General features: G+C 32.1%; 1 protein-coding gene across 1 annotated transcript in view; it reads right to left on the bottom strand.

Annotated features, from left to right (window-relative positions):
* Positions 1-4213: 4213 nt before the first annotated feature.
* Positions 4214-8593, bottom strand: part of LOC149550677 (uncharacterized) — a 59902-nt gene continuing 55522 nt past the window's right edge. The window contains exon 3 of the transcript XR_016352553.1: positions 4214-4578. The gene's annotated coding sequence lies outside the window, so the exon portion shown is untranslated. The remainder of the gene's footprint in view (positions 4579-8593) is intronic.

Here is an 8593-nt window from a genome sequence, read left to right as displayed (position 1 = left end):
GTTTGTTTAATTAATTTGTGAATGTGTTATAGGTTAGTTTAAGTTAGTTATAATGTAAATGCATTTAGGATTCAATTGATTTCAATAATTTTTATATTATAAATTTAAATTTGATAATGTTAATTTTTTTAGATGTTTTTATATAGATTGTATATTATATTTATATTTGTTAATTTTTTAGAATATTTTTTAATAATTATTATTTTTCTTCTATAAATACAAGATAGGCAATATTTTCATTAGATTTTAATAGTTTCATTTTATCATTTCAATTTGTTTTAAAATATAGAATTCAATTATCAATAATTGTTTTGATATACTTGTTTATATCAAAGTTTTGTGTCTACACATACTAATGTCACATTATTTTCGTCATATACACAATTGCATCATGTTCTACAAAAAATCATAAGAAATTCATTATATGTTATCATGGAACAAATTTAAAGAAAATACAATTTCCTTTTCTAGATTTGTTAAATCGAGATAGCAATATCACAAATTTGACTTCTTGTGGAAAATGTCTCATGCTTATCAAATATTTTACATACAAAATTAAAAATAGTACTAGAAGCATTATTGTTTACACATTCACATAGATATTTTGTTGACTCTATCACAACTCTACAACCATTAAGCATTTGGCAGGAACTATGATGCTTTGCATCTCTTTTTATATATTGAAAGCATATTGTAAGAGAAAAAAAGTGGGTCCTAGAGTAAGAAACATGACAGTGATATAATAATGTCCTCCTTGCTTAGGGAAAATTTCCCAATGTGTGGGCTTGTGTTATAACCTATAAAGTGACCTGTTATATGGAAAATTCTAATTGAGCAGAAGGCTTCAATGTATTGTAGATAAGATAAGATAATTTTATTAATGTCCAAAAAAAGACCACAACATGGGTCTATGGGATAGGAAACTTACACCAAGAAGATAGTAGACAAGTGGAGCACCAAATGTGTCCAAAAAAGAACAAGTACAAAAAATGAAGAAAGCAAGAGACATCACAGAAAAGGTTAGGTATCCATCTTCACAAGGAAAAAATCCAACAATGACTGATCTGGGTAGCTATCAGAGGCCTTGTGATGAGGTTGAGTGCTACGAGAGTTGTCACTAGCGAAGAGGTCCCCTGTAGCATCTCATAGATCTGGAATGGTCCATGTTAGGAAAATTGTATGGTCGCTTCACATCTTGAGCCAGAGCTAAGGGCAAGAAGAAGGTTGTAATAAGCTATGCATGGGTCTGACTCCTGGGAGATGATAGCTGTAAAGTATGGTCGTGAAGCTGTAAGGACTCACGAAGATAGAGCACAATGCAACGCTGATTTGTGTATTTGAAAAAATCCAAGAGGGATTTGCAATCTCTAAACATAAAATAAAATCTCCCTCTAATCTCGTAGAAGAAGTTTTTAATCCAATAAAGGCCTTCGATCATGTTTCATCTCTCTTGTTATTTTAATTAAGTGGATAACATTCAAACTCAAGATTGATTTGTTACAAATTCTCTATTTTCTCAAATGAATATTAATGGAAGACTTGACTACAATCAATCTAATGCCTCATCAATTTGTCTGAATAAATAGTGCTATGGTGTTTCCGTAATATTTATTAATCTAATACATACTCTTATCTTTCCTTGACCCCACAATAGTAGATCAAATAATTATGTCATTATGGGCTCACCCTATAAGGTATCTACGCCAAATTAGCCTCCCTATTAGTACTATTAGAACCATCATTTAACAAAAATTAGAAACTTACTATGAACCTTTCCCCATATATTCACAACTATCAACACATACTAATGAGCCATACAAAATTTATAAACCAAAAGTAAAAATCTCATACCATACAAGTGCAAAATCTAAGTTCTTCAAATATTCTAGATTGGCTTAAGGAGGTCATTCACCAAGTAATGTTTAGGAATGAACCTCAAATACTTCCTTCCTTGTTTCTCTACCTCTAGCCAAACCACTTTTCGCTCCATTTCCTTTGAATTATCCCATCCAATTTGTGCCATAGCACAAATGTCAATGCTTGAGTAGTAGTTGTGGTGATATCTCAAAAATTCCCCATCCAAATATATGTCTATTATTTGCCAAAAATTTTGGTGCATTGATCTTGACCACACACACACACACAAAGATGTGTGTGTGTGTTTGTGTAACAACCCTTTTTTTTTTGGGCCTTAGCTAACAACTATCACATCATTGAAGACAATTACCATTTCATATTCATGAGCATGAGAAGGTAGTTATAATAACTATATTACATATTCATATGAAAGAGGTTAATGACTATAATTAATTTAATTGAAATATCTTAATTAACAATTGAAGGAGTATTCATTCAACAAATATGGTGAATATAATTTCCATAATAACGATCTATTACTTAATGGAAGAAAGATTACTAATAAAGATACATTACTTTTCATAATCACATGAAGACAGATTCATAACTATTTTATATTTTCAGATGGAAGAGAACTAATAGTTGTAACCGAATAACTAGAAATAAAATAATTGATTAAATGATATTAACCATCTAACATATCTTCAACTTAAAATTGCAAATTCATAAAAGTAAAATAATTTTTACTAGCAGATATTTGAATGCATATTGTATCTTTGTCTTGTGCAAGTCTTGGCATCTTGTGGAGAGGAGAAGCATTATCAGAGGCTTAACCTCCCAACCGCGGACTCTTGAGTATCCCCACACAATCTCTATTGAGCAAGGCCCTCCCTACCCGAGAATAAACATGGGACACCATGTTTAGCCATTGAGCATCCTGATATTAGAGTATTAACTTACCGCTTGACTAGAGAATAAGAGCTAAACATTGGACTACCATGAGTTGACTTAGTTTAAAGCTCTTTTTATTACTTGCTTATTTATTGCTAATTATTCTTTCTCTTATCATGTAGGGATATACATATGGTTCAATGAATATCAATGCATACCCTTCATATTGACCATGATTGTCTTCTTGGATTAACTTATGGGGTGATTTCTTAACATTATATAGCCAATGCATTATGCTTGATTTGGGCTTATGGCTTCACAAAGGATTCATAATACTTGACTTTCTTAAGGGTGCTGAAATATTATATATTTATAGCCAAAGCATTATGACTGATCTGGGCCTATGGCTTCACAAAAGATTCAAATTGCTTTGTGTATTATTTATTGGTTCTCCTTGATAGTGTTGTTCCTGCATAATCTTGCACTGGTATGGAATTCTTTATGAAACACATGTGATATAAAATTAATTTAACACTTTAGATATGAAATTAGCATTTTGATATGAAAACAATATTTGATTATGATTTCCATGTTCTATTGTGGCTTCAAAATTCTGACATGCAATCAGTACTCTGCAATGAATTAGTAGTCTGGTATGTTATCAATGTTCAATTATGGAATTAAAGTTTTAATATAACTCACTCATTCAGGCTATAACTTGATCTTAAAGACGTATACTAAAGCACAACTGATATGAAAAATAAAGAATGATTTTCCTTTCTCTCTTTCAATTTTAAGAAGAAAAAAAAAAAACTCTCTTAATCAAATCAAAGAACATTTAAAAAGATTGCATAACCTGGGAATGGATTCTGCCTCAGAAATCAATTTTTTTGCACTTGCAGACATGAATGCATTCTCAGCAATGGAGGTTCTCAACACTTGCAATCAATATATGTGCTTTATAACAGTGTTCTTGCACAATGATACTTTGGTACGATTAATAAAATGCAAAGAGTTGACATGGCTAAAACTGGTTGTAAATATAAGGCTATCATATTGAGAAATGAGGGCAAAATATAGGGCTATCATGGATGAGAAAAGATGGTGATTCAGAGCTTCAAATTCTTTGAACCTCTTCCCCTTTGAGGTATGAATAGTCTCCTCAATAGAAGTTGCTTCATGCATGGGTTAAAAAAGAACAAGAGAAAGGTGACAGTGAAAGGGTTACGAGAAATCAAGAACCATTGATACATGTGGTACACTTCCAAAATTAAAGAGCTCACCAAACTGTCATAAAGAGCGGTAAAAAAATAATTAGCAAGGTGGTTGTTCAAGAAAATAATATTAAGACTACAGCCAAGGTGGGAAAAATAATAACTTCATCCACTTTATATTTTAATATAAAGACATTGACGTACTTACCTATACTTATATGTGTATGTAAACATATATGTATACATTCATAAATCCTAAACATATGTATTTCATGCATAATTGGCATATACATCTTAATTGACTTACACACATATACATATATATATATGTGTGTACATGTATGAGTATGTATAAGTATCATGGTGTCATTATATTAAGACATGTTTTGCTCAACAAAAGGCTCTCAAATTATAAAGGTAACAAATTTTGCTAATGCTTATTTAATGATATAAGTTAACTAGTTAGCTCATGGTCATCCAACGTACACTCTTGCTTGCCTAGTCATTTACCCTTAGCCATGGTGGTTTAGGAATCATAACCTATTTTCCCGATGATAGGTGATGCCCACGTGCTCAATTCCTCCTCTGGCAATGCTTCCCTCCCTTCGTCACATTCCTATAAGAGAAATTTGTCATGGTAATAACATATTTCTCATCATTTTATTGAAGCATATGATCATATTACTCAATCATCTCCAATTCATATATCATCATAATGAATAACCAACATTTCATTTTCACATGAAACCATAACGATTAACTAATTTAACCAATTACTCTACTTCGCATGAAGCCTCAACGACTATATAGGAACATTTTAAATTGGGCCAAAAATTGATATGTAATACACCCTTCCCCTTGTGTTACATTATCCTTGATGAACTCTGCAATTTTAAACACTAAAAGATTATTCCAAATACAAAATGTATATATAGCATTATGAAATCATCTCATTCTCACTACAATTTGAGCTAAAGATCAAATCAAAGCCCATCATCCCTTTATCTCAATGCTTCTAGAAAGGAAAATGCTTGCATATTACCATAAAAGCAAAACATACACATACATGTGATTACTTTATGATACCTATGCTCTCTTTATCATACTATAGCATCACTTTGATCATGTTTTAGGATATTCCATTCATGTTCCTATCTCACTCATGTAGACATTTATGATATTTTTAGTTCATTTCTCATACAAGTAGCTTGTGTAATAGAGTTTTCAATGTTCAATATTCAAGAGTAAGATAATCATTCAAAAACTTGCAATTCCTCGATTAACATACTGTAGATCATAACTTGATCATAGAAATTAAATCACTCATACATATCATCTGGTATATGGTACTCATTTAATGAGTAGATCATCTGTGTAGGCTCATAGATCACCTAAAAGGGTTAGTGGGTCTGTGTCTCCATTTATGTGACCTGGGACTTCATGCCCATCTTATCACAATAGTCAATAGAAAAATTAAATCATTTCATGAGAGAAATATATTTCATCTCTTTAACAATTATAAGTTCTACAAGTTCTTAATCTTAATATGATCAAGCATCCACATTTCATTAATGTCATACAAGTGTGCTAAATATAAACATAAGCATTTTGACACATCATGGTAACTTATTACTAAATGAAATCAATACAGTATGTGTATTATACATGTATAACAAAGCGTCAAAAGGTAGAATCGTAATATACTATGAAAGATCATCATACATCCAATCAAGATCATAGAGGTTATGATAAACATGGTACCACATTATTTGTATCCTAGTCTCATAAGCCCTTGGACTACACGCCCACACACAATTCTTGAGATGGGGGTGTTGCCCATATGGTTGTATGTTCTATCCACAACATTCCAATTGTGGCTTAGACACTGAGTTCGATCTATCCACAAAACCTTTTACATTTCGATGGAAATCTACCTATAGAAATCCCCTTCCTTATCCATAATCAAGTTCAAAATTATATGCTTCTCATAGCATCAACTCATAATATATATCTTGTTCAGTATTATTTGTTTCATATAAGACTTTCCAAATCTATGCACCTATGTGCACACTAATTTAGTTTGGTCATTTATAACAATTGAGACATAGTTCAAATATTTAGATGCAAGTAAAATATTGTATGTTTTTCATAATCTACTCCTTTAACATTCAATCAAGTTCCAACTTGAAAATCTTTACTTTTAAACTGTGGTTTCTTAACTCAACTCACCTTTGGGTTATAAACAAATTTTACATAGGGATCTTGTCAAGTAGGTAGATCATCTAGGCATGATGGCCAATCACTTGTTAAGATTAGGGAATCCACTTTCCCCATTTATATGACCTTGGCTTTCACATCATCTTGTCACCACAATGTTTCAAAGAAAAATTAAGTCAGACAAAGTTTACATCTTATCATAAATAAACATTGATAGTTTTAGTTATGCAAGTGTGCTTACTCCATGCAAAAGCACAAAATGTGATGTATGGCCTTCTCATCAAATAATCATCATTAGAGGAGAACATTAGTTTGCATATATGCACCCCTAGCCACTTTGAGATCTAAGAAATCTCAACATCATGGTTCACAATTTTCAATTCAAGTCCAAAAATGGTTAACAAAATACTACCATTGCATATGAGTAGGAATGTAATTGCATAAAATGATGTTGAAACTGAGATAAAATTCAATTGAAATAAATAACTAGTTACTAATAGAGTTTATATCACACCACATCATAAGAAGTAGAAACTTGTATGTAATGTGCAAGTCTAGGCATCAAGACCCAGTGTAATCCTCACGCATTCTCTACTGAGAATGACCCTCCCTACCTGGGATAAAGCACGCATACACCATCTAGTCATGCCACTTGAGCATCCAGGTGTTAGAATGCCAGCTAGTCAATCAACGAGGATGTGGACACCTTCCATCAACCTATCTTCTAGCTGCTAGCGCGCTGACCTCTAGTGATCACAACAACAATCTTGCCACTAAACCTACCCTAACCAGGGATTTCTAATGGACATTGTGTGCCCGATCACCCGCCACTCGACTTGCCAATTGAGTTAATTTTCTTAATTCTAATTCATCTTTATGATTTTGCAAATTTATCCATCTGTCCAATTCATATGGACCAAACCACCATCTCAACCCTTCTTGGCTATTATGGATGCTCTCGTGTGATTTTTCAACTTACATTGTAAAATGTTCAATTATGCAAAATAAATATTCATCCTGTGTCATTGAACATTACATTTTCAGCTTCCTTGAAATAATGCTAGACCCAAGGTTCAATCTCAAACCTAGAGCTCTAATGCCATATGTAACAACCCCCTGTTCCAAGCCTTAGCTAACAACTATCACATCATTGAAGTGAGTTACTATTTCATATTTATGAGCATGAGAAGACAGTTATAAAAACTATATTACATGTTCATATGAAAAATATTAAGAACTATAATCAATTTAACTGAAATATCTTATCTCACAATTGAAGTAGTATTCATTCAACAAATATGGCGAATATAATTGCCATCATAACCATCCATCACTTATGAAAGAAGGAGATATTTTCTACTAATAAAGATACTTTACTTTTCAAAATCACATAAAGACAATTTCACAACTACTTTATATTTTCATATGGAAGAGAACCAATGGCTATAACTGAATAACTTGAAAGAAAATAATTGATTAAATGACATTAACCATTTAACATATCTTCATCTTGAAATTGCAAATTCATAAAAGTAAGTTACTAGAAGATATTTGAATGCATATCATATCTTTGACTTGTACAATTATTGTCATCTAGTGGAGAGTAGAAGCATTGGTAGGGTCTTAACCACCCAACTATAGACCCTTAAGTATCCTTGCACAATCTCTACTGAGAAAGATCCTCCCTACCTAGGAATAGACATGGGACACCCTATTCAGTTGTTGAGCATCTTGGTATTAGACTATCAACCCATTGCTCGACTAGACAACAAGATCTAAACATTGGACTACCATGAGCTGACTCTATTTAAAGCTTTTTTTATTACTTTTATTTGTTACTTATTGTTCTTTCTCTTATCATGCAAGGATATACTCGAGGTTTAATAAATATCAATACACACCCTTCATCTTGACCATGATGGTCTTCTTGGATGATTGTCTAGAGTCGATTGCCTAACATTATATAGCCAATGCATTATGCCCAATCTAGGCCTATGGCTTCACAAGGATTCATGATACTTGACCTTTTTAAGGGTCCTGAAACATTATATATTTACAACCAAAGCATTCTGCCCAATTTGGGCCTATGGCTTCACAAACTATTCAAATTGCTTTACAAATTATTTGTTGGTTCTCCTTGACAGTGTTGTCCCTTATCTCAAAGACATAAGGAGAATGTCCTTGTATAAGCTTGCACTAGTATGGAATTCTTTAAGAAACTCAATTATGATATAAAATCAATTTAATACTTCATATATGAAATTAGCATCCTGATATGAAAACATTATTCGATTATGATTTCCATGTTTTTTTCTGGCTTCAACATTCTGACATACAATCGGTACTCTGCTATGAATTAGCAAACTAATATGATATCAATGTTTGATTATGGAATAAAAGTTTTAATATAACTC

Source organism: Cupressus sempervirens, chromosome 6 (assembly GCF_028749045.1).
Source record: "Cupressus sempervirens isolate cs-2001-9-10 chromosome 6, ASM2874904v1, whole genome shotgun sequence".
NCBI lineage: Eukaryota > Viridiplantae > Streptophyta > Pinopsida > Cupressales > Cupressaceae > Cupressus > Cupressus sempervirens.
Note: the sequence above shows the minus strand (reverse complement) of the source record. Positions and strands in the feature narration are given on the sequence as shown.